The sequence below is a fragment of the Macaca fascicularis genome, chromosome 14 (genome assembly GCF_037993035.2).
Source record: "Macaca fascicularis isolate 582-1 chromosome 14, T2T-MFA8v1.1".
Classification (NCBI taxonomy): Eukaryota; Metazoa; Chordata; class Mammalia; order Primates; family Cercopithecidae; genus Macaca; species Macaca fascicularis.
In genome coordinates, this window is record NC_088388.1 from 18,635,177 (window position 1) to 18,662,752 (window position 27,576).

Here is a 27,576-nt window from a genome sequence, read left to right on the forward strand (position 1 = left end):
ATCTCAGCACTTTGAGAGGGCACGGGAGTAGGATCACTTCAGCCCAGGAGTTGGAGACCAGCCTCAGCAATACTGAGACCCCGTCTAAAAAATTAAAAAATACACAACTTAGCTAGGTATGGTAGCACGCGCCTATAGTCCCAACTACTTGGGAGGCTAAGGTGGGAGGATCGCTTATGCCCAGGAGTTTGGGACTGCAGTGAGCTATGATTGTGCCACTGCACTCCAGCCTGGATGACAGAGGTTTACCCTGTTTCTAAATAAATAAATAAAAATTGGCCAGGCACGGTGGCTCACGCCTGTCATTCCAGCACTTTGGGAGGCTGAGGCAGCCGGACCACCTGAGGTTGGGAGTTCGAGACCTGCCTGACCAACATGAGAAACCCCGTCTCTAGGAAAAATACCAAATTAGCAGAGCGTGGTGGCACATGCATGTAATCCCAGCTACTCAGGAGGCTGAGGCAGGACAATCGCTTGAACCCAGGAGGTGGAGGTTGCAGTGAGCTGAGATGGTGCGATTGCCCTCCAGCCTGGGCAAGAAGAGCAAAACTCTGTCTCAAAAATAAATAAATAAATAAATAAATAAATAAATAAATAAATAAATATTGGCCGGGCGCAGTGGCTCATGCCTGTAATCCCAGCACTTTGGGAGGCCAAGGCGGGTGGATCACAAGGTCGGGAGATCGAGACCATCCTGGCTAACACGGCAAGACCCCATCTCTGCTAAAAATACAAAAACAATTAGCCAGGCATGGTGGTGGGCACCTGTAGTCCCTGCTACTCGGGAGGCTGAGGCAGGAGAATGGCGTGAACCCGGGAGGCGGAGCTTGCAGTGAGCCAAGATCGCACCACTGCACTCCAGCCTGGGCGACAGAGCGAGACTCCATCTCAAATAAATAAATAAATAAATAAAAATTAAATAAGCTCTTGCAATGGAATGAATGCTCCAAAACGTAAATTGGAAGGCCGGTTGCAGTGGCTCACGCCTATAATCCCAACACTTTGGGAGACTGAGGTGGGTAGATCACCTGAGGCCAGGAGTTTGAGACCCACCTGGCCAACATGGTAAAACCCATCTCTACTAAAAATACAAAAATTAGCCAGGCGTGGGGCGCGTGCCTGTCTTCCCAGCTACTCAGGAGACTGAGGCATGAGAATCGCTTGAACCCGGAAGGCAGAGCTTGCAGTAAGCTGAGATCACATCACTGCACTCCAGCTTGGACGAGGGAGTGAGACTCTGTCTCAAAAAATAAAAAACTTTTTTAAAAAAGAAAGGGCAGGCCAGGCACGGTGGCTCATGCCTGTAATCCCAGCACTTTGGGAGGCTGAGGCAGGCGGATTACCTGAGATCAGGAGTTCAAGACCAGCCTGGCCAACATGGTGAAACCCTTCATTTATATATACATATAATTTATATAATATATATAATATATATAAATTATATATAAATTAGCCGGGCGTGGTGGCACACGCCTGTAATCCCAGCTACTTGGGAAGCTGAGGCAGGAGAATTGCTTGAGCCCAGGAGAGGGAGGTTGCAGTGAGCCAAGATCGTGCCACTGCACTCCAGCCTGGCTAACAGAGCAAGACTCTGTCTAAAACAAACAAACAAACAAAAATAGAAATGGCTTTACCTGGGAAAGGGGCAAGCTGGGAGCTACTCCTCTGCTAGCCTAGAGCTGTGTTTTCACAGCTGTGTTGCAGAAGCAAACTGTTCTCCCCTCTCTCCTTATTCAGACCAACCAATATGCCAACTCAGACTAACCTGTCCTTCAGCAGGGTGCTCAGTTGTAGGGGATATTGAAGTGTAAGAAATGGACTTTGCCTCTAAAAGATTTACAACCTATTGGGAACAGAAGAAAAACACACGTGAAACAAGTAAAATACTTCAAGATAGGGATATATTTGAAGACTAACTATGCTATGCCAATCAAGGGTTTTTGGTTTTTGGTTTTATAGAAACAGGGTCTCACTATGTTGCCCAGACTGGCCTTGAACTCCTGGGCTCAAGCCATCTTCTAGCCTCAACTTTTCAAATTGCTTTGATTACAGGCATGACCAATTAAGGTTTTTAGATGCACGCAGGAAAGCTAATTCTATGGAGAAAGTAGTACTGTTGTAACCGCCCAAGGGGTTCACTTTGCCCGAGCCGATTCATCAAGACAGGGGAATTGCAATAGAGAAAGAGTAATTCATGCAGAGCCAGCTGTGCGGGATACCGGAGTTTTATTATTACTTAAGTCAGCTTCCCCAAGCATTTGGGGAGCAGAGTTTTTGTTGTTGGTGGTGGTGTTTTGGTTTTTCTGTTGTTTTGTTTTGAGACGGAGTCTCGCTCTGCCACCTAGGCTGGAATGCAGTGGCACAATCTCAGCTCACTGCAGTCTCCACCTCCTGGGCTCAGGGAATTCTCCTGCCTCAGTACCCAGAGTGACTGGGATTACAGGCATGCGCCACCATGCCCAGCTAATTTTGTATTTTTAGTAGAGATGGGGTTTCACCATGTTGGCCAGGCTGGTCTTGAACTCCTGACCTCAGGTGATCCACCCGCCTCCACTTCCCAAAGTGCTGGGATTACAGGTGTGAGCCACCACGCCCAGTCGGGGAGCAGAGTTTTTAAGAATAACTTGGTGACTGGGGGAAGCCAGTGAGCCAGGAGTACTGACTGGTCGGGGATGAAATCACAGGGAGTTGATGTTGTCTTCTTGCTCTGAGTCAGTTCCTGGGTGGGGGCCACAAGATCAGGTGAGCCAGTTTATCGATCTGGGTGGTGCCAGCTGATCCATCAAGTGCAGGGTCTGCAAACTATCTCAAGCACTGATCTTAGGAGCAGTTTAGGGAGGGTCAAAAGCTTGTAACCTCCAGCTGCATGACTCCTAAACCATAATTATTTCTAATCTTATGGCTAATGTTAGTCCTACAGAAGCAATCTAGTCCCTAGGCAAGCAGGAAGATGGTCTGCTTTGGGAAAGGACTGTTATCATCTTTGTTTTATGTATTGTTTGTTTGTATGTATGTATGTGTTTATTTTTGAGGCAGTCTTGCTCTGTCGCCCAGGCTGGAGTACAGTGGCGCAATCTCTGCCTCCGGGGTTCAAGCAGTTCTCCTGTCTCAGCCTCCCTGGTAGCTAGGACTACAGTCACACGCCACCTTGCTCAGCTAATTTTTATATTTTTAATAGAGACGAGGTTTCACCATATTGGTCAGACTGGTCTCGAACTCCTGACCTCAGGTGATCCACCCACCTTGGCCTCCCAAAGTGCTGGGATTACAAGCATGAGCCACTGTGCCCGGCCATCGTCTTTGTTTCAAACTATAAATTATAAATAAATTTCTCCCAAAGTTAGTTCAGCCTATGCCCAGGAATGAAAAAGGACAGCTTGGAGGTTAAAAGCAAGATGGAGTTGGTTAAGTTAGATCTCTTTCACTGTATCAGTTATAATTTTGCAAAGGCGGTTTCACTGTCTTTGGGAAGACCTCACGGGGAGATGGAATTTTGTGCAGTTTGACTTGAAAAAAGTAGTGTTTGGCTGGAAAAGGGAAAAGAGCCTCCTAGGCAAGGAACAGGAACAGCTTGGTAACATTCAGGAACAGGTGTGAGTTCTGAGAAAGGCAATGAAGCCCTGGCATGTGGTAGTGGACCTGGTACTATCAGCTAGGCCTTGGTGTTCCACTGAAGTGAACAGTGTCACAGTACGTCAACACCAGACAAGGCTACTCTGTGGCCATGATAAACCAAGACAAAAACATCACGGCCAGGCACAGTGGCTCACGCCTATAATCCCAGCACTTCGGGAGGTCGAGGTGGGTGGGTCATGAGGTCAGCAGTTCAAGACCAGCCTGGCCAAGATGGTGAAACTGTCTCTACTAAAAATACAAAAATTAGGCGGGCACGATGGCAGTCGCCTGTAATCCCAGCTACTCAGGAGGCTGAGGCAGGAGAATCGCTTGAACTTAGGGGCGGAGGTTGCAGTGAGCTGAAATCACACCACTGCACTCCAGCCTGGGTGACAAAGTGAGACACTGTTTCAAAAAAAAAAAAAAAAAAATCACGGCCGGGCGCAGTGGCTCATGCCTATAATCCCAGCACTTTCGGAGGCTGAGGTGGGCAGATCATGAGGTTAGGAGTTCAAGGCCAGCCAGACCAACATGATGAAATCCCATCTGTACTAAAATTACAAAATTTAGCTGGGCGTGGTGGCGTGGGCTTGTAATCCCAGCTACTCAGGAGGCTGAGGCAGGAGAATTGCTTGAACCCGGGAGGCAGAGGTTGCAGTGAGCCGAGATTGTGCAACTACACTCCAGCCTGGGCGACAAAGCAAGACTCTGTCTCAAAAAACAAACAAGAAAATCATCACTCATGTCAGAACACAGGCAAAAATATGGACATTGTCCAAAACACTGAAATGACCAAATATTTCCCTGTTTTCGCCAATGTGATTCACTGCAGCTGCTTTCCCAATCACAACTTTAGTTTTGCTTCTTTCCTCCCACCTTATAGATAACATTTATTAAGGTACAGGATGTGGGAGGACAAAAAAACTTCCTTCTACCTTCTCAGGTTCTGTAGCTGAGACTAAGAATTAAACCGGCCAGGCCGGGCACGGTGGCTCATGCCTGTAATCCCACCCCTTTGGGAGCCTGAGGTGGGTGGATCACCTGAGGTCAGGAATTCGAGACCAGCCTGGTCAACATGGTGAAACCCCATCACTACTAAAAAAAAAAAAAATACAAAAATTAGCCGGGCGTGGTGGGGCGTGCCTGTAATTCCAGCTGCTCGGGAGGTGGAGAAAGGAGAATCGCTTGAACCTGGGAGGCAGAGGTTGCAGTGAGTGGAGATCGTGTCACTGCACTCCAGCCTGGGTGACAAAGTGAGACTCCGTCTCAAAAAAAAAAAAAAAAAAAAGAATTAAACTGGCCACGTGCCATGTGTGGTGGCTCATGCCTGTAATCCCAGCACTTTGAGAGGCTGAGGTGGGAGGTTTGAGCCTAGGAGTTCAAGACTAGCTGGGCAACATAGTGAGACCTCATCTCTACAAAAATAATTTAAAAATTAGCTGACGGCCGGGCGCGGTGGCTCAAGCCTGTAATCCCAGCACTTTGGGAGGCCGAGACGGGCGGATCACGAGGTCAGGAGATCGAGACCATCCTGGCTAACACGGTGAAACCCTGTCTCTACTAAAAAATACAAAAAACTAGCCGGGCAAGGTGGCGGGCGCCTGTAGTCCCAGCTACTCGGGAGGCTGAGGCAGGAGAATGGCGTAAACCCGGGAGGCGGAGCTTGCAGTGAGCTGAGATCCGGCCACTGCACTCCAGCCTGGGCGGCAGAGCGAGACTCCGTCTCAAAAAAAAAAAAAAAATTAGCTGACGTGGTGGCGCAAGCCTGTGGTCCCAGATATTTGGGAGGCTGAGGTGGGAGGATTGTTTGAACCTGGGAGGTTGAGGCAGCAGTGAGCTGATGGTGCCATGGCATTCCAGCCTGGGAGACTGAGGCCCTGTCTTAAAAAAAAAAAAAAAAAAGAAAGAAAAGAAAAGAAAAAAACCTGATGTAAGACAGATATATAGAAGAAAGGCATACAAATTTTTTTTTTTTTTTTTTTTTTTTTTTTTTTTTTTTTTTGGGGGGGAGACTCTCTCTTGCTCTGTCGCCCAGGCTGGAGTACAGCGGCACAATCTCGGCTCACTGCAACCTCTGCCTCCCGGGTTCAAGCGATTCTCGTGCCTCAGCCTCCCGAGTAGCTGGGACTACAGGCACCCGCCACCACACCAGGCTAATTTTTTTGTATTTTTAGTAGAGATGGGTTTCACCGTGTTTGCCAGGATGGTTTTGATCTCCTGACCTCGTGATCCGCCTGCCTCAGCCTCCCAAAGTGCTGGGATTACAAGTGTGAGCCACTGCGCCCAGCCAGGCATACAAATTTTATTTAATATTTTTGTGTGTATACATGGGAGACTTTAGAAAGAAAATGAAGACCCAAAGAAGCTGTTAGGCTCAAAAGCTTATATACCTTTACCTTTTCACACAAAGAACAATCAACTGTGGGCTGGGCTCGGTGTCTCACGTCTGTAATCCCAGCACTTTGGCAGGCGAGGGGGCAGATCACCTGAGGTCAGGAGTTCAAGACCAGCCTGGCCAACAGGGTGAAACCCTGTCTCTACAAAAATACAAAAATTAGCCAGGCGTGATGGCACATGCCTGTAATCCCAGCTACTTGGGAGGCTGAGGCAGGAGAATCGCTTGAACCCAGGAGGCAGAGGTTGCAGTGAGCCGAGATTGTGCCACTGCACTCCAGACTGGGTGACAGAGGGAGACTGTTTCAAAAAAAAAAAAAAAAAAAAAGAACAGTTAATTGTTCACAACTGGGCACAGTGGGGATGAGACAAGACAAAGAGGCTTGAACTAGGGGCAGTAAATTGTGAGACAGTGACTAGGAAATAGATGGAGGAAAGTAATGGAAGGTAGGGCTTATTTTAGTAGGTTGGTTTATACAGGTTCTCAGTCTCTTTCTTCCTGGTTTAGGTAAGGAACCTTTCTCATGGGAAATTTTATGACCTCTTTTAGGTAGAAAGGGAGAGGTCAGAGATCCTTTCCTGTATCTGCTGTTTCTCTTGTGCCTTCAGCCCAGTATATAATCAGTATACTAAAGTGGCATATTTTGAGGTGGCATGCTCTGAACCACTTCAGTAACCAATCTTAAGGGCCAGGCACCGTGGCTCACCCCTGTAATCCCAGCACTTTGGGAGGCCGAGGCAGACGGATCACCTGGGGTCAGGAGTTCGAGACCAGCCTGGCCAACATGGCAAAACCCCGTCTCTACTAAAAATACAAAAATTTAGCTGGGTATGGTGGCGCATGCCTGTAATCCCAGCTACTCGGGAGACTGAGGCAGGAGAATTACTTAAACCCCGGAGGTGAATGTTACAGTGAGCCGAGATCGTGCCACTGCACTCCAGCCTGGGCAACAAGGGCAAAATTCTGTCTTGAAAACGCCGACAAAAAACAATTATAGTATTACCCCCACTTCCTGACAGCCTCCAATTTAGAGCAAAGCCCTGTTTCTTTGACTCTTCCCCAAATCACCCAATGCAAGTCAAATCCTGTAATAAGTCCTTTCTAACACCCTCTTAGACAGATGTCCCATCATTCCCCCAGTACACATTCTCCATTGCAAACAGCAATACACCCCAATTTCAGCTACAGGAGTGTTCCTGGTGGTGTCTGGCTGGGAACAGTGACATTTATTGGTAGGATAGGAGGCAGCTTGAAGAGATCCTCATATTGAAGATCTTTCAAGAGTCAGAGGGGCTGGCTGGGCACAGAAGCGTGTGCCTGGAGTCCCAGCTGGTCAGGAGGATAAGGCAGGAAAATCACTTGAGCCCAGGAGTTTGAGGCCAGCCTGGGCAACATAGTGAGGCCTCTCTTGCCTCTATTTCTTTTAAAAAATGTAAGAGGAGGCCGGCCGCAGTGGCTCACGCCTGTAATCCCAGCACTTTGGGAGACTGAGGCAGGCGGATCACCTGAAGTCAGGAGTTCAAGACCAGAGGGGCCAACATGGTAAAACCCTGTCTCTACTGAAAATACAAAAATTAGCCGGGCATGGTGGCGCATACCTATAGTCCCAGTTATTTGGGAGGCTGAGGCAGAAGAATTGCTTAAACCTGGAAGGTGGAGGTTGCAGTGAACCGAGGTTATACCACTGCACTCCATCCTGGGCGACAGGGTGAGACTCTGTCTCAAAAAAGAAAAAAAAAAAAAAAGGCTGGGCGCAGTGGCTCATGCCTGTAGTCCCAGTACTTAGGGAGGCTGAGGCGGGTGGATCATGAGTTCAGGAGATCAAGACCATCCTGGCTAACACTGCGAAACCCCGTCTCTACTAAAAATACAAAAATTAGCTGGGCGTGGTGGCATGTGCCTGTAGTCCCAGCTACTTGGGAGGCTGAGGCAGGAGAATTGCTTGAACCCAGGAGGTGGAGGTTGCAGTGAGCCAAGATGGCACCACTGCACACCAGCCTGGGTGACAGAGCGAGACTCTGTTTGAAAAGAAAAAAAGTAAGAGGGGCCAGATAAAGGGGCTGATTGGATGGCAGGCAGAAGAATCATTAATTCTACTGACATTTATTTAAAATCTACTCTCCTCTTCACTGTTCCAAAGGGAATGCTCAGCCAGGAGCGGTGGTTCACGCCTGTAGTCCCCGCGCTTTGAGAGGCCGAGGCAGGAGGATCACTGGAGCCAGGAGTTCAAGATTACAGTCAACTATGACCGTGCCACTGCATTCCAGCCTGGGTGACAGAGCCAGACTCCTGTCTTTTTATTTTATTTTTTCCTGAGAGACCAGGTCTCATTCTGTCACCCAGACTGGGGTGCAGTGGTGCGATCTCGGCTCACTGCAACCTCCACCTTCCAGGCTCAAGTACTTGTCCCCTGTCAGCCTCCTGAGTAACTGGGACTACAGGCTTGCATATGCCCAGCTAAGTTGTTGTTGTTGTAGAGACAGAGTCTCACCATGTTGCCCAGGCTGGTCTCGAACTCCTGGGCTCAAGCAATCTGCCCACCTTGGCCTCCCAGAGTGCTGGGATTACAGGTGTGAGCCACTGTGCCTGGCCTAGACTCCTGTCTTTAAAAAAACAAAAACGAAAAAGAAATGCTGAAATGGAAAACACTCTTTGCCCCCAACGGAGTGTGTCTTTTAAGAGTGGGAGACAAGTAAACCTACAACTACAATAGAATGTGACAAGCTTGCTGAAAGAAGAGGCATTGGGGGGCGGGGGGCACAGAAAAGGAGCACTTTAAGTCAGCTTCAAATGGGGTAAAGAATGAACAGTGTTGGCCAGGCACGGTGGCTCACACCTGCAATCCCAGCACTTTGGGAGGCTAAGATAGGAGGATCACTTGAGGCCAGGAGTTCAAGACCAGCCTGGGCAACATAGCAAGACCATGCCTCTACAAAAAAAAAAAAAAAAGGCCGGGCGCGGTGGCTCAAGCCTGTAATCCCAGCACTTTGGGAGGCCGAGACGGGCGGATCACGAGGTCAGGAGATCGAGACCATCCTGGCTAACACGGTGAAACCCCGTCTCTACTAAAAAATACAAAAAACTAGCCGGGTGAGTTGGCGGGCGCCTGTAGTCCCAGCTACTCGGGAGGCTGAGGCGGGAGAATGGTGTAAAACCCGGGAGGCGGAGCTTGCAGTGAGCTGAGATCCGGCCACTGCACTCCAGCCCGGGCGACAGAGCGAGACTCCGTCTCAAAAAAAAAAAAAAAAAAAAAAAAAAAAAAAAAAAAAAAAAAATACTGGGGCATGGTGGCTTGCACCTGTAGTTTCAGCTACTGGGAATGCTGAGGTGGAGGGATCACTTGAGTTCAAGGCTGTAGTGAGCTGCGATTGTGCCACTGCACTCCAGCCTGCGCAACAGAGACAGACCCTGTCTCAGAAAAAATAAATAAATAAAAAGAAAGAAAGAAAAAAGAAAAGACAGTGTCAAGGAGGTCTTCCCAGAGAAGGTGACACTTAAGCTGATTCTTGAGAGATTGAGCCAGCGGGAGTGGGAGGGCGTTGCAGGCAGAGGGAGCAGGAAATGCATGGGCAGGGAGGCCACCTCTAGCTATAATGGATTTATGAGAACAGGAAATGTCCTGCTTAATGCCACGTTTTCCCAGAATCCATTTTTAGGACTGGAGAGGTTTTCCATGGTGGATAGAAAGAACGATGTGCGGGCCAGGCACGTTAGCTCACACCTGTAATCCCAGCACTTTGGGAGGCCGAGATGGGTGGATCACTTGACGTCAGGAGTTCGAGACCAGCCTGGCCAACATGGCAACACCCCATCTCTACTAAAAATACAAAACTTAGGCGTGGTAAACCTGTAATCCCAGCTACTTGGGAGGTGGAGGCAGGAGAATCACTTGAACTTGGGAGGCGGCGGTTACAGTGAGCCGAGATCGTGCCACTGGACTCCAGCCTGGGCGACAGAGGGAGACCATCTCAAAAAAAAAAAAAAAAAAAGCGCCATGTTTGAGCAGGGGAGACCTGCCTTGCACACTCCTGTAAAGCGCTTTGTTTCAGGCTGTGCTTTGAGGCATCTTAACTAACCCCAGGCTTTACTTTGGCTCCCTTTGCTACACAGCAAAACAACTTCCTAGGGGCTTAAAGTCATCCATTCCCATCTGATGAGCCCTCAGATGCAGGGTGGACACAAAATTTTAATACTTTATTTATTTATTTATTTATTTATTGAGATAAGGTCTCACTCTGTTGCCCAGGCTGCAGGCTGGAGTGCAGTGGCATGATCATAGCTCACTGAAGCCTCAACCTGTTGGGCTCTGGTGATCCTCCCACCTCAGCCTCCCCAGTAGCTGGGACCACAGGCATGAGCCACCACACCCAGTTGATTTTTGTATTTTTTGTAGAGACAGAGTTTTGCTATGTTGCCCAGGCTGGTCTCCAACTCCTGAGCTCAAGTGATCCTCGATCCTCCCGCCTTGGCTTCCCAAAGTGCTGGAATTACAGGTGTGAGCCCCCATGCCTGACCTGATACCTACTTTTTGATGCTGCTAATCTGATAGTGAGGAGGATGGGGCGGCCCTGCTCTGCTTTCTTGCCATGGAGAGACCACGTCATAAAGCCCTGTTTACAGACGTTTTGCTCCTGTCTGTGACACTACTTCGACCTAAGGCATCACAAGGCAACTCACTGAAAAGCTGCTGGGGATAGCAAATCAAGGTCTCAGGTTCACTCACACTGGAAGCTGGGCAGACCATGAGCATGACCCTAAATAATGCCAGTTTCTTTGATCTGCAAAACAATATTTGGCTTTGTCGGGGTGTTTTCTAGAACAGGTAACATAGCACAGTGGAAAGAGCACTGGACTTGGGCTATGGGATTTTGGGTTCATCCTTTCAGTTTTCTAGGCTTTAGTTTCCTCATCTTAAAATGAAAGGGGAGGGACTAGATGGTCCCTTGGATCCCTTCCAGTTTTGGGACCTGTGGATTTCATGATTTGCTGTAAAAGCAGCAGAAGTCTGTTTTTTTGTTTTTTGTTTTGTTTTGTTTTGTTTTGTTTTGAGATGGAGTCTAGCTCTGTTGCCAGGGTGGAGTGCAGTGTTGCAATCTCGGTTCACTGCAACCTCTGCCTCCGGGTTCAAGCAATTCTCCTGCCTCCCGAGTAGCTGGGATTACAGGCACGTACCACCACACCCAGCTAATTTTTGTATTTTTAGTAGAGATGGGGTTTCTCCATGTTGGTCAGGCTGGTCTCGAGCTCCCGATCTCAGGTTATCCGCCTGCCTTGGCCTCCCCAAGTGCTGAGATTACAGTATGAGCCACCGCGCCCCGCCTAGCAGCAGAAGTCTTTCAACTCCAGGCTCCCTCTGGGAAATTTCCATTTCGTGGGATGAATTTTCCTGGTGCAGGCTAATACACAACTCTGATTCCGTTCAAGTGGTCTGTGGATCCAAACGCTTTGCTGAGTCTGCAAAACTATGCATAATCCACACAGATGATGTGTGTGAGCTTCCCGCACAGTCACTGCATCCAGTGGTTTGCAAATAACAGCCTCAAGGATTCTGCAGAATTTGCAGCAAACTGAAGATGAAATTCCTCCTCAAGGCTTGGAAACAGACTGAATACAGGCATCCGGAGTCCTTGCTGCTTGGCATCTCCAACACATATTTAAATGCCCTAACAGGAGAAAATCCGTAACAGTGCTGACTGAAGGCAGGAGTCCCACACTCTGGGAGCAGCAATCAGTGTCAAAAACACAATTTTGGGGCTGGACACAGTGGCTGATGGCTGTAATCCCAGCACTTTGGGAGGCTGAGGTGGACGGATCACTTGAGGTGAGGAGTTTGAGACCAGCCTGACCGACAGGGCGAAACCCCATCTCCATTAAAAATACAAAAATGAGGCCGGGTGCGGTGGCTCATGCCTGTAATCCCAGCACTTTGGGAGGCCAAGGCGGGCAGATCACCTGAGGTCAGGAGTTTAAGATCAGCCTGGCCCAAACGGTGAAACCCCGTCTCTACTAAAAATACAAAAATTAGCCAGGCATGGTGGCACATGCCTGTAGTCCCAGTTACTCACGAGAGTGAGGCAGTAGAATTGCTTGAACCTGGGAGGCGGAGGTTGCAGTTGGCTGAGATGGTGCTACTGCACTCCAGGCTGGGCGACACAGTAAGATGACTGTCTCAAACAAAACAAAAACAACAACTATACATATATATGTATATATATATATAAATTTGGATAGCAATGGAAGTATCAGACAGCTTCATAAATACCAGAAAACAAAACAAAACACACACTTACACCCACATCCACACTCACACACACACACTCAAGCTTCAAGCGGGCACGATAGCACACGTCTGTAATCCCAGCACTTTGGGGGGCTGACATGGGTGGATCCCTTGAGGTCAGGAGTTCAAGACAAGCCTGACCAAAATGGTGAAACCCCATCTCTACTAAAAATACAAAAATTAACCGGGTGTGGTGGGGCGCCTGTAATCCCAGCTACTCAGGAGGCTGAGGCAGGAGAATCATTTGAACCCGGGAGGCAGAGGTTGCAGTGAGCCGAGATCGCGCCACTGCACTCCAGCCTGGATGACAGAGCAAGACTCTGTCTCAAAAAACAAAAACAAACAAACAAAAAACAAAAAACAAAAACACAAAAATTAGCTGGGTGTGGGGGGATGTGTTTGTAGTCCCAGATACACAGTTGGCTGAGGCAGAAGAATTGCTTGAACCCAGGAGGCAGAGGTTGCAGTGGGCCAAGATCGCGCTACTGCACCCCAGGCTGGGCAACACGATAAGACTATCTCAAACAAAACAAAAACAACAACTATATATATATATGTATGTGTGTGTATGTGTGTGTGTGTGTGTATATATATATATATTTGGATAACGATGGAAGTGTCAGACAGCTTCATAAATACCAAAAAACAAAACAAGAAAAACACACACCCACACCCACACACACACACACACACACATACGCACTCAAGCCTCAAGTGGGCACAGTGGCGCACGCCTGTAATCCCAGCACTTTGGGAGGCCAAGGTGGGTGGATCCCTTGAGGTCAGGAGTTTGAGACAAGCCTGGCCAATATGGTGAAACTCCATCTCTACTAAAAATACAAAAATTAACCGGGCATGGTGGTACGCCTATAATCCCAGCTATTCAGGATGCTGAGGCAGGAGAATCATTTGAACTCGGGAGGCAGAAGTTGCACTGAGCTGAGATCGCGCCACTGCACTCCAGCCCAGGCGACAGAGCGAGACTCTGTCTCAAAAAAAAGAAAAAAATTAGCCCAGCGTGGTGGTCTGTGCCTGTATTTCCAACTACTTGGGAAGCTAAGGTGGGAGGATCAATGCCCAGGAAGTTGAGGCTCCAGTGAGCTGAGATCAAACTACTACATTCCAGCCTGGGTGACAGAAACCCTGTCCAAAAAAAAAAACAAAACAAAAACCCAAACCCAAGCCTCACCTCTGTTTTTATATACGGGGGATGAGGCACCATCCACACACTAAATCAATTTCATGTCATAAAATACCGTATGTACAGAATGCCAGGTAACTTCTCTAGGCAGCCAGATTTGCACAGCAATCACCACAGTGCTGAAATAATACATGTGAAAGTGTTGTGTAAATTGTAAAGTGTTCTGCAAATAGACATTGTGATATAATCTCCTGGGGGTATGTTAGTTACTAATAAGGTCTGATGATGGTGGTGAACAAGCCCTTTGCTGTTCTCAGAAGTCCTTAGTGATTAGAAAACCATCGTAGAAAGAACTGGAACTCCAGAATCAGAAACCAGGGTTTTGAGTTCTGCTAGATCCTTCCTCTCACTGTTCTCATGCCAAAGGTCTCTTCCAAGGACAGCAAAAATCCCAAGTGGCAGAAATAAAAATGATTCTGTCTGTGTTACAGCCAAGCTAGTTCCCTATGGGTGGATGAGTCACGTGTGAGCAGGGCTGGGAGAACTATACTTACATTCCTTTACATTTCCCTCTTCCCACCCTCTTTCCCACTGCCCTGCGTTGTCTCCTGTCCCTATGACAAAAAACTTGCTCAAGAAACCCCAGCTTAGTTTCTCTATGGGGAGGAAGGTGGCAAGCTACCTGGGTAGCTGTGGCTCTTATTGGTGAAGCCCATGGCCCGGTGGGGTGGTATCTTTGTACAGATCCACACGCGTCCTCCCCTGTGCTCCAAACTCTGAGTGCACATCCCCAAAGACATTTTTTTTTTTTTTGGAGATGGAGTTTCGCTCTTGTTGCCCAGGCTGGAGTGTAATGGCACGATCTTAGCTCACCACAACCTCCGCCTCCCAGGTTCAAGCAATTTTCCTGCCTCAGCCTCCTGAGTAGCTGGGATTACAGGTATGCACCACCACATCCAGGTAATTTTGTATTTTTAGTAGAGATGGGGTTTCACCATGTTGGCCAGGCTGGTCTCGGACTCCTGACTTCAAGTGATCTACCCACCTCGGCCTCCCAAAGTGCTGGGATTACAGGCGTGGGCCACTGCGCCTGGCCTCCCCTTCATACTTGACTATCCCTGTGTCATAAGGGCTCAGAATCTGAGGGTTTTGTCATAATTATACACAGTCTAGAAGACCAAGCCACATTTGGGTTGGCAGCATTTAGGCTGCCAGGCCATCCTGCAAAGAGGCATATTTGTGCTAGATGAAGAAATAGGAAAAGCTGCCTGCTTTTTAAGCTCAGGAAGCATTTTATAAGATTTCCAAAGCTAACAGCTGCGGCCTCCTCTAGCTCCTCTAGCTGGGTTGACTGGCAGTCCCTAAAAAGATATGTCCATATCCTAATCCCCAGAACCTGTGGATGTTATTCTATGTGGAAAAAGGATCTTTTTGGATATAATTAAAGGTTTGTTCTTGGCAGGTGCAGTGGCTCACGCCTGTAATCTTAGGACTTTGGGAGGCCAAGGCGAGGGGGATCACCTGAGGTCAGGAGTTCTAGGTCAGCCTGGCCAACATGATGAAACCCTGTTGCTACTAAAACTACAAAAATTAGCTGGGTGTGGTGGCGGGTGCCTGTAATCCCAGCTACTTGGGAGGCTGAGGCAGGAAAATTGCTGGAACCTGGGAGGCAGTGGTTGTAGTAAGCTGAGATTGTGCCACTGCACTCCATCCATGTCAAAAAAAAAAAAAAAAAAGGTTTGTTTGTTTGTCTGTTCAAGACAGGGTCTCAATCTGTCACCCAAGCAGAGTGCAGTGACGTGAACGTGGCTCACTGCAACCTCAAACTCCTGAGCTCCTGAGTAGCTCAAACTATGGCCACCTGCCATCACACCCAGCTAATTTGTATATTTTTTGTAGCGACAGTATCTCACTGTGTTGCCCAGGTGGGTCTCCAATTCCTGGGCTCAAGCGATCTACCCACATCAGCTTCCCAAAGTGCTGGGATCACAGGCTTGAGGCACTGCACCCAACCTAATTAAGCATTTTTAAGTGAGGTGATCATCCCGGATTATCCAGTTACCTTAAATCCAATGGCAAGTGTCCTAATAAGAGTGAGGCACATCAGCCTGGCATGGTGGCTCACACCTGTAATCCAAGCACTTTGGGAGGCTGAGGCAGGCAGATCACTTGACCTCAGGAGTTCAACACCAGCCTGGTTAACATGCTGAAACCCTGTCTCTACTAAAAATACAAAAATTAGCCGGGTGTGGTGGTGCATGCCTGTAATCCCAGCCACTCAGGAGGCTGAGGCACAAGAATCGCTCGAACCGGGGGAGCAGAGGTTGCAGTGAGCCAAGCTCGCACCACTGCACTCCAGACTGGGCGACAGAGCAAGACTTCGTCTCAAAATAATAATAATAATAAAAAAAAGGCCGGGCGTGGTGGCTCACGCCTGTAATCCCAGCACTTTGGGAGGCTGAGGTGGGGGGATCACGAGGTCAGGAGATTGAGACCATCCTGGCTAATATGGTGAAATACAAAATACAAAAACTTAGCTGGGCATGGTGGTGGGCACCTGTAGTCCCAGCTACTCGGGAGGCTGAGGCAGTAGAATGCAGTGAACCTGGGAGGTGGAGTTTGCAGTGAGCCGAGATCGCGCCACTGCACTCCAGCCTGGGGGACAGAGCGAGACTCCATCTCAAAAAAAAAAAAAAAAGAAAGAAAGAAAGAAAAGAAAAAAGTGAAGCACCCACCGAAAAGAGTAAGGCAAGCCAGCATGGTGGCCCATGCCTGTTGTCCCAGTTACTTGGGAAGCTGAGGTGGGAGGATCTCTTGAGCCCAGGAGTTCAAGACCAGCCTAGGCAATACAGTGAGACCTCATCTCTAAAAACAAAAACAAACAAAAGAGTGAAGCAGAAGGAGGCCAGATACAGAGAAATAGATGCACAGAGGAGGAGATCCTGGGAAAATGGAGGCAGAGATTGGAATGACAGGCTGTAAGCCAAGGGATGCTAAAGATTGCTGGCAGCCACAAAAACTAGGAGAGAGGCAAGGAAAGATTCAAGGCTTGGTGCAGTGGCTCACGCCTGTAATCCCAGCAGTTTAGGAGGCTGAGGCTGGAGGATCACTTGAGGCCAGGAAGTTAAAGACCATCCTGGTCAACATCTCTACAAAAACTAAAAAAAAATTATCCAGGCATGGCAGTGCATACCTGTAGTCTCAGCTACCGGGGAGGCTGAAGTAGGAGGATGCCTTGAATTTGAGGCTGCAGTGAGCTGTGATCATGCCACTGCACTCCAGCCTGGATGACAGAACAAGATCCTATCTCAAAAAAAAAAAAAAAAAAAAGAAAAAAAAAAGAAAGAAAAATTCTTCCCCAGAGCCTGGGGAAAGAGTGTGGCCCTGCTAACACTTCAATTTTGGATTTCTGGCCTCCAGAACTATGAGAGAATATATTTCTGTTGTTTGAAGTCACTCATTTGCAGTAATTGGTTACAGCCACCCTGGGAAACAAATACACCTCGTAACCAGCCCTCACTTCCCCAGTTCCTAGATGTGTCCCTCTGCAAATCGTAGCCCCTCTCTGATTTTCAGTTTCCTGCTTTGTAAAACGGGGAGAGTAAGTCCTACTCTGCCAGGTCGTTGTAAGGCCGTGGTGACAGAGTGCTGAGCGGAATGACAGATGTACCACAGACAAGACTTAATGCGTGAGTTCCCATCTTCCCCCTTCTCCACCCTGGTCCAACCTCACCTCCGGCACAGAGCTCCCACTTGCAAGGCTGAGGAGCAGGGTTCCTATACCTTTTCCTGGGTCTCAGGCTCATTGGTAATGTCCAGAATAGTGCATGGCCCTGCCTTCTTTTTATTTTATTTTATTTTATTTTTTTGTTTTTTTTGTTTTTTTTTTGAGGCGGAGTCTCACTCTGTCGCCCAGGCTGGAGTGCTGTGGCCGGATCTCAGCTCACTGCAAGCTCCGCCTCCCAGGTTCCCGCCATTCTCCTGCCTCAGCCTCCCAAGTAGCTGGGACTACAGGCACCCGCCACCTCGCCCGGCTAGTTTTTGTATTTTTTAGTAGAGACGGGGTTTCACCGTGTTAGCCAGGATGGTCTCGATCTCCTGACCTCGTGATCCGCCCGTCTCGGCCTCCCAAAGTGCTGGGATTACAGGCTTGAGCCACCGCGCCCGGCCGGCCCTGCCTTCTTGACAAATCCTCCCAGACATCTCATCAGCATCTCAAATCCAAAGTGTCCAAAAGTGAACTATTGATCTTTCGCTCTTTTTCTGTCTCTTTCACAGTTTCCCTCGTCTCAATAAATGGTATTTTCAGGTAGCTAAACATCTGGACATCATTATTGCCTTTTTTTTTTTTTTTTGAGACAGAGTCTCGCTCTGTTGCCCAGGGTGGAGTGCAGTGGCCGGATCTCAGCTCACTGCAAGCTCTGCCTTCTGGGTTTACACCATTCTCCCGCCTCAGCCTCCCAAGTAGCTGGGACTACAGGCTCCCGCCAACACGCCCGGCTAGTTTTCTGTATTTTTTTTAGTAGAGACGGGGTTTCACCGGGTTAGCCAGGATGGTCTGGATCTCTTGACCTCGTGATCCGTCCGTCTCGGCCTCCCAAAGTGCTGGGATTACAGGCTTGAGCCACCGCGCCCGGCGCTTTTTTTTCTTTTTTGAAATAGAGTCTCACTCTCTTGCCTGGGCTGGAGTGCAGTGGCATGATCTCCACTCACTGCAACCTCCGCCTCCTGGGTTTAAGCAATTCTCCTGCCTCAGCCTCCCAAGTAGCTGGGATTACGGGCATGCACCACCACACCCAGTTATTATTATTATTATTTTTTTGAGATTCAGCCTTGCTCTGTTGCCCAGGCTGGAGTGCAATGGCGCAATCTCGGCTCACTGCAACCTCCGCATCCTGGGTTCAAGCAATTCTCCTGCCTCAGCCTCCCAAGTAGCTGGGATTACAGATGTTCATCACCATGCCCTGCTAATTTTTGTATTTTTAGTAGAGACAGGGTTTCACCATGTTAACCGGACTGGTCTGGAACTCCTGACCTCAGGTGATCCACCCGCCTTGGCCTCCCAAAGTGTTGGGATTACAGGTGTGAGCCACCACGTCTGGCTTTGGCTAATTTTTGTATTTTTAGTAGAGATGGAGTTTCACTATGTTGGTCAGGCTGGCGTCAAACTGACCTCAGGTGATCTGCCCTCGTTGGCCTCCCAAAGTGCTGGGATTACAGGAGTGAGCCACCTTGCCCGGACCCATGCACGTCTCATACCTCCACGGCTACCACCCTGGAACAAGTCACCCTGTTCATCTTATGTGGTCATCTCACCCCTGTACCATCTACCGCAGGTACCTCTTAATTGATTTCCCTGCTTTTTCTCTCTCTGCAATCCATGAGTCAGGCCAGTTTTGTGTAAGGGGCAGATAGTAAATATTTTAGGTTGTCTGAGCCATATGATTTCTGTTGCAACTACGGTACTAACTCTGCCATTGTGGTGTGAAAACAGCCAAAGGCAGTTTATAAATAAATGAGTGTGGCTGTGTTCCAATCCAACTTTATTTATAGATGCCGAAATTTGAATTTCCTATAACCTTTGTGTGTCACAAAATAGTCTTCTTTTTATTATTATTTTTTCATCCATTTAAAATGGTAAAAACCGGCCCAGGGCAGTGGCTCATGCCTGTAATCCCAACACTTTGGGAAGCCAAGGCAGGAGGATCACTTGAGCCCAGGAGTTCGAGACCAGCTTGAGGAACACAGGGAGACTTCGTCTCCATAGAAAAAAAAGAATAAAAGTAAAAACCACTCTTAGTTGTGGGCCATACAGGCCATGGTTTGCTAATTCCTTGCTCTAATCCATTCCTCATGCAACATCCAAAAAGGCCATTCAGTTCCCTCCTCCGCTTAAATCCCTCCAAGGGCCTCCTCCTGCATTCGAAACAAAACTCACAAAGCCTGGTAGTGTCCGGGTGCTGCCTGCCTCTCCCACCTCATTCTGGGCCTCTCACCCGCTCATTCACCGTGCCCTGCCCACTCCACCCTTCTGTCCCAGAAGGTCAAGTTCTCATGTAAGGATCTTTACATACATGTCTTCAGTTGTTCTGCCTGGAATGCCGTTCCTTAGGTCCCCTCTTCACCTTTTTAACTTCCATTTGTCTTTTGGGTCTTTTTGGGTGGAGGCGTAAACTCCCTGAAGCCACACTTCCACTATTCTTTTCCAGCACACTGTCCTTTTTTTTTTTTTTCCTTCAAACAGTCATGACAATTGGTAATGATGTTTTTGAAACTTTATTTGATTTCAGTGGAAAATTCCACAAAGTTAGGCATCTTGTCTGCTTTCTTTTTTGTCTTGAGACGGAGTCTCGCTCTGTCACCCAGCCTGGAGTGCAGTGGCGCAATCTCAGCTCACTGCCACCTCTGCCTCCCGGGTTCAAGCAATTCTCCTGCCTCGGTCTCTCGAATAGCTGGGACTACAGGCGTGCACCACAATGCCCGGATAATTTTTGTATTTTTAGTAGAGACGGGGTTTCACCATGTTGGTCAGGCTGGCCTTGAACTCTTGACTTCAAGTGATCCGCCTGCCTTGGCCTCCTAAAATGCTTGGATTACAAGTGTGAGCCACCATGCCTGGCCTGCTTTCTTTGAATTAAGGACTGAGCACCCAGCCTGGTACTGGGCACACAACGGGTGTTCCCTGAAAACCTATGAAATGAATGGATCTGCCACGAGGAACTCCTCATTCACCGGCAAGGAGACCCCAGTGGAAGGGCCCAGGGTAGGCTTCGGAGCACCAGGGTAGGCTTCCGGAGGAGGAGCCTCCCGGCCGACAGAGCTGAAACCCGGAGTACACAATGGCAACTCCTGGGGCGTCTCCTGCCAACGCAGGGACCAGCTAGAGAATCTGCCTGGGGCAATGGCAGATTCCTGGAACTACTGGTTCCTCCCCTGTTTAGACTATATAGGGTAACTTAATTTTTTTTCTCTTAATAGGGTAACTTCCTGACCCTGGAGAAGCTTTCTCTATAGGCTGCACTCTCGAAACCTGCAATTCATTTTCACCCGAGCACCATCGGTCTGCCTTGCTATCCACAAACAGCCTCCCCGACTGAGGTTAACTGCTCTTAATAGCTGGGACCAGTCTTTACGTGGGACTGCCTGAGCTCTGAAAAACATAGCTGTGAAATTAGAATACTTTACTCAGCTGCCTGTCAGGAATGCTGGGGCAATGTCCAGAGGCCACGGAGGGAAGCTCACAAAGCAGCATCCAGAGGAGACAGCCCTGCCTACAGCACTCGGCCAGCTCTGATCTACTCTCGGCAGGGTGGCCAGAGTTATCGTTAAAAAGGGGAAATCTGCTAATAGCATTAGGAGATACACCTAATGTAAATGACGAGTTAATGGGTGCAGCACACCAACATGGCACGTGTATACATATGTAACAAACCTGCACGTTGTGCACATGTACCCTAGAACTTAAAGTATAAAAGAATAATAATAATAATAACAAAAAAAGGGGAAATCTGGCTGGGCGTGGTGGCTCATGCCTGTAATCCCAGTTGGGAGGCAGAGGTGGGTGGATCACGAGGTCAGGATTTCAAGACCTGCCTGGCCAAGATGGTGAAACCCTGTCTCTACTAAAATTACAAAAATTAGCCGTGGCAGCGGGCACCTGTAATCCCAGCTACTTGGGAAGCTGAGGCAGGAGAATCGCTTGAACCTGGGAGGCGGAGGTTACAGTGAGCCGAGATCGCACCACTGCATTCCAGCCTGGGCGACAGAGCGAGACTCTGTCTCAAAAACATAAATAAATAAAATAAAAGGGGACATCTGATCTACTTACCCCCATGCACATTTCCCACTGCCTATAGGACAGAGTCCAAATTCCCTAGCTCACTTTGCAAATCTTCACCATCCAATCCCAACCTATCTTTCCAGCTTCATCTTCCATCTGCTTCTGTTACCAGAAGTCCTGATCCAGACCCCAGCAGAGGGTTCTTGGGTCTGGTGAAAGAAAGAATTTGAGGGGAATCCATAGAATAAAGTGAGAGCAAGTTTATTAAGAAAGTGAAGGAATAAGGCCGGGTGCAGTGGTTCACGCCTGTAATCCCAGCACTTTGGGAGGCTGAGGCGGGTGGATCACGAGGTCAGGAGATCGAGACCACGGTGAAACCCCGTCTCTACTAAAAATACAAAAAACTTAGCCAGGTGCGGTGGCGGACACCTGTAGACCCCGCTACTTGGGAGGCTGAGGCAGGAGAATGGCGTGAACCTGGGAGGCGGAGCTTGCAATGAGCACCTTGGGAGGCTCAGGCAGGCGGATCACCTGAGGTCAGGAGTTTGAGACCAGCCTGGCTAACATGGCGATAACCCGTCTCTACAAAAATACAAAAATTAGCCAGGCATTGTGGTGCACATGTATAAACTCAACTACTTTGGTGACTGAGGCAGGAGGATTGCTTGAACCCAGAAGGCAGAGGTTGCAGCGAGCCGAGATCGCACCACTGCACTCCAGCCTGGGTGACAGAGTAAGGCTCTGTCTCAAAAAACAAAACAAAAAAAAGGCTAGTCTTTAGGCAGAGCAGCAGCAAGTGCTGCTCACCTAAGAATACTTATAGTTATTTCTTGATTATATGCTAAACAAGGGGATTATTCCTGAGTTTTTTGGTCAAGGGGTGGGCAATTCCCGGAACTGTGGGTTTCTCCCCTTTTTAGACTATATAGAGTAACTTCATTTTCTTTTTAAATGTAGGGTAGCTTCCTGACATTACCATGGCATCTGTAAACTGTCATGGCACTGGTGGGAGTGTCTTTTAGCATGCTAGTGTATCAGATTTAGCGTATAATGAACAGCGAGGACGACCAGAGGTCACATTGCCATCTTAGTTTTGGTGGGTTTTGGCCGGCTTCTTTATCGCATCCTTTTATCTGCTGGATTCAGCATGCCTAACCTTTTTGGAATGCAGCCCAGTAGGTCTGAGCCTTATTTTACCCAGCCCCTATTCAAGCTAGAGTCTCTCTGGTTCAGATGCCTCTGATACTTCCACCCCATCATGACCTCATTATTCTAGAGATTCGAGACCTGCACAGTCCAATACAGTAGCCACTACTCACATGTAGTTGTTAATTTTTTTTTTTTTTTGAGACAGGGTCCCACTCTGTTGCCCAGGCTGTAGTGCAGTGGCCCAATCACGGCTCACTGCAGTCTTGACCTCTCAGGCTCAGGCGACCTCAGCCTCCTCAGTAGCTGGCACTACAGGTATGTGCCACCACACTCAGCTTTTTTTTTTTTTTTTTTTTTTCTGAGATAGAGTCTCACTCTGTCATCCAGGCTGGACTGCAGTGGCATAATCTCGGCTCACTGCAACCTCCGCCTCCTGAGTTCAAGCGATTCTCCTGCCTCATCCCTGCCCTGAGTAGCTGGGACTACAGGTGCACACCACCACGCCAGGCTAATTTTTGTATTTTTAGTAGAGACGTGGTTTCACCATCTTGGCCAGGCTGGTCTTGAACTCCTGGCCTAAAGTGGTCCTCCTGCCTCGGCCTCCCAAAGTGCCGGGATTACAGGCGTGAGCCACCACTCCTGGCCTAATTTCAAAATTTTTAAATTGAAAGTTTATGTTCTCAATAGCCACATTTCAAGTGCTCGTCTCATGCTACTAGTGGCTATCAGATTGGCCAGCACAGCTATAGAACATTCCCATCACTGCAGAAAATAATTGGACAGCACTATTTTATATACGAATACCCACTCACCCACCCCCCAGTTTTTAATTTTAGTTACATAATTTACACATGGGTACATTCTCATTATAAATGTTCTAACATTACAAAAATGTCCCTTACCAATTCTAGACCTCTGCCTAAAGATAAACGCCAAAATCAGTATGATGTATATTCTCTGTGAAGATTTAGTGTGTTTTGCATTTTGCTTTTTTCCCTTGAAATTCTCTTGGAGATCTTCCTATAAGAATACATCTCGCTGGACGCAGTGGCTCAAGCCTGTAATCCCAGCACTTTGGGAGGCCGAGACGGGCGGATCATGAGGTCAGGAGATCAAGACCATCCTGGCTAACACAGTGAAACCCCGTCTCTACTAAAAAAATACAAAAAACTAGCCGGGCGAGGTGGCGGGCGCCTGTAGTCCCAGCTACTTGGGAGGCTGAGGCAGGAGAATGGCGTAAACCCGGGAGGCGGAGCTTGCAGTGAGCTGAGATCCGGCCACTGCACTCCAGCCTGGGCAACAGAGCGAGACTCCGTCTCAACAAAAAAAAAAAAAAAAAAAAAAAAAAGAGAATACATCTCTCGGCCAGGCGCAGTGGCTCATGCCTGTAATCTCAGCACTTTGGGAGGCCAAGGCAGGCGGATCATGAGGTCAGGAGTTTGAGCCCAGTCTGACCAACATGCTGAAACCCCGTCTCTCCTAAAAATACAAAAATTAGCTGGGCGTGGTGGCACATGCCTGTAATCCCAGCTACTCAGGAGGCTGAGGCAGGAGAATCACTTGAACCTGGGAGGTGGAGGTTGCAGTGAGCTGAGATCACGCCATTACACTCCAGCCTGGGTGACAGAGCAAGACTCCGTCTCAAAAAAAAAAAAAAAAAAAAGTATACCTCTCTCTTTACCTTGTTCTTTCTTTTTTCTTTTTTCTTTTTTTTTTTTTTTTGGTTTGTTTTTGTTTGAGATGGAGTTTCGCTCTTGTTGCCCAGACTGGAGTGCAATGGCGCAATCTCAGCTCACTGTAACCTCTGCCTCCTGGGTTCAAGCGATTCTCCTGTCTCAGCTTCCCAAGTAGCTGAGACTAAAGGCACACGTCACCACGCCTGGCTAATTTTTGTATTTTTAGTAGAGAAGGGGTTTCACTTTGTTGGCCAGGCTGGTCTCCAACTCCTGCCTCTAGCTTGTTCTTGAGTTTTTGCAGAGTAATCCACAGCATGAATGAACTTTAGGTTATTCAACTATTGCCTTCATGATGAACATTTGTTTTTAGTTCACCCCTGTTGCAAACAGTACTATATGCAAACATCCTTGTGCCTCTTTCTGCATTTGTACATGTTCGTCCAGGGTAAATACCGAAAAGTAGAATTGCTAGGTCACAAAGTCATATGGTAACGCCCCTGGGGCTTGGCACACCCTGAAGCTCCTGCCTAGAATGCCTGTCCACATGACTAATTCCTACTCATCAAGACCTATCAGTGTCATGTCCTGTGAAAGGCCATCCCTTCTGCCTGTTTTGCCTCAATACTTCTATCTGCATTGCATCATTGCTGTACACTTGGACTCTGCCTTATTTAACTTTGTACCCCCAACATTTCTAGCATAGAGCTTAGCATGGAGTAAAAATTCAAGTGTTTTCTTGGCTGGATGAATGAATGCATAAACAAACAAATGAAGCCACAGTGGTTAGGACATTCCAGAAACTCAAGGTGAGTCTGTGAGTGGAGCGATATTTGGCAATGGACCAATCTACCCATTGGTACCCTGAGCCAAGTGCCTTGCTAGATTTGTCTTTTTTTTTTTTTTTTTTTTTTTGAGAGAAAGTCTCCTTCGCCCAGGCTGGAGTGCAGTGGCGCAATCTCAGCTCTCTGCAACCTCAGCCTCTCCTGGGTTCAAGCAATTCTCCTGTCTCAGCCTCCCAAGTAGCTAGGACTACAGGCGTCTGCCACCACGCCAGCTAGTTTTTTTGTGTTTTTAGTGGAAATGGGGTTTCACCATATTGGCCAGGCTGGTCTTGAACTCCTGACCTCAGGTGATCCACCTGCCTCGGCCTCACAAAGTGCTGCCATTACAGGCGTGAGCCACCGCACCCAGCTTTAGATTTCTGTCATTTTTTTCTTTTTTTTCTTTGAGATGGAGTTTTGTTCTTGTAGCCCAGTTCTGGAGTGCAATGGTACGATCTCGGCTCACTGCAACCTCCACCTCCCGGGTTCAAGCGATTCTCCTGCCTCAGCCTCCCTAGTAGCTGGGATTACAGGCACCCGCCACCATGGCCAGGTAATTTTTGTGTTTTTAGTAGAGACAGAGTTTCAGCATGTTGGTCAGGCTGGTCTCGAACTCCTGACCTCAAGTGATCCACCCGCCTCAGCCTCCCAAAGTGCTGGGATTACAGGCATGGGCCACCACTGCTCCCGGCCAGATTTCTGTCTTTATGCAGCCCTCTATCTATTGACATCTCATCTTGAATTCTGGCTTGAGGACAGCACTGATGGAGCAGTGTGGATGTTAAGGGCTCTGGCCATAGAACACAGAATCGGAGCCCTGGGGGTAGCATTAGCTGGGAGCTGGCTTTCCAAGGGCATGTCTGTCTGCTTTCGCCTTAGAAGCAGCCCCCTATATCTGGGTTTTATTTTGTTGTTTTCTTCCCCCCTACAGTACCTTAGGGGCAATTAAGATCATCCACAACATTTCTGCTTTCTGCTCCCAGACTTGAGCCCAAGGGAAGCCAGATGTTTTCCAGTCCACATCCCCTTCTCCTTGTGGTCTAATGAACAGCCCTGTTTTCTGAGTCTCTCTATGGCCTGGCTTTCCCAGATCCCACAGCGTGGCTGCCAACTTTATTTTTAATGAGGTTTTAATAGGTGACTCCTGTAATTAATTTCATTCTTGTGTTTTCACACTTCGGTCTAGGTGCCTAAAGGCCTTCAGGCGCTAGGTGGGATGTTAACTGATTTTAAAGAATACAAAACCCTGTGGCTGTCATTTGCCATTTTCCCAGCTCCTCTGATCTGCAGTTATTTTTACAATCATTAATTAGCTGGGGCTCATGGCTCAGTGGAAGGTCATCCGGGTCACCTGTCATGTTTTACAGAGGTAGAAATAGAGATAAGGAGAGAAGACTTGTCCAAGCCCTAAGAGAGAGTGGGTGTTGAAACTGGTTTCAGAAACCACATCCCAGGTTTCAGATTCACTACTCAGGTATGATTTTACCAAGCACGGCCAGAATCCTCAGGCCAAAGGTGGCGCGCCTTGGGTGCCCCACAGGTGTCTTGGGGAGGCAGCTTTACCCTTCCATCAGCACTGCCCAGCAAGTGAGCCCTCCGCGGGCAAAATTATCCCCATTCGTTTTCTCCAGGCCCCTTTTCCATTTTGTGAGCGGATTCATCTGCGTAAAGAACGCGTCAGCGATTCCTCCTGGATTTAGAAACAACATAATTTTGCTATTTTTAAAGTTGCCTTTTAAAACTCCGCGCGCACGCACTCACACTCTTCAGGGAGCTGGGGGTGGGAGGAATAGTGGGAGCTTCAGAGAGCTCAGCGAGGCGCCTCAGCTTGCGAGAGCTCAGCGCCGCGTCCCTGGGGGAGCACGCCTCCCAGAGTGCCGGGGCTCTCCGACCCGCTGCGAATCTGCGCTCCCGGGACCCTCTGCGCCCGGGGCGTTCGACCCCTTTGGCCCGCGCTCCCCCTAGTCTCCAACGCTGAGGGCACCGCCGCTGGGTCACCGGGCCCAGGAGAGAGCGGGAGGGGCGCAGAGGCCGAGCAGGTGGCGATTAGGTCAGCTTCGAACATTCTTGGACCGCTCCAATGGATATAAATAACAGACGGGGCCGCTCTGCAAAATCTCCCCCCAGGGGGAAGAGGGGAGGGAGAAGGGATTTATTTAGCGTGGAGTGGGATCGTGGCGATACGGAAAAATGTACCAGACTGATAAAGGGGGGCGAAGGGATTTAAGAATGAATCGTGGTACAAAAATCTGGAAATAAGAAAACGGAGGGGGAGGAGCTTACGCCTTTTTGTCCCACCCCCACCGCGTGTTCGTCTCAGGCCTTAGAAGGCGCCCCAGATTAGCAGGGCAGCTGTACAGGGTAGGGCACGGTCCTGGAGTCCCAGCCCTGCCCGACTAAAGGGAAATCTTGGGCAAACCTCTGAAAAGCCTCCCAGCCTCAGTTTTTGCATCTGTATGGTGGGAATCCTAATGCTTACAAGGGGTGGTTGTGAGGCTCGCCTGAGCCAATTTCTAAACAGGCTGTGCTCAGCAAAAAATGTGAGGCAGTGCAGCCCCCGGCCCCGCTCCAAGGCTGCCCGTGCCGGCCCGGTCCCTTCTTGCTCCCTCGGGTCTCCCAGCCTCTGCAACGGTCGGGGAGGGGTAAAGCCGAAATCAGGCTCCCTGCAGCACCGGGGTGCAACCCTGGGGAGCCCGCCCAGGCACTCCGCACACGGGCG

General features: G+C 48.7%; 1 protein-coding gene across 1 annotated transcript in view; it reads right to left on the reverse strand.

The window, feature by feature from the left end:
- Positions 1–27,576, reverse strand: part of DDB2 (damage specific DNA binding protein 2) — a 57,842-nt gene that overhangs the window by 28,540 nt on the left and 1,726 nt on the right. The window lies entirely within an intron of this gene.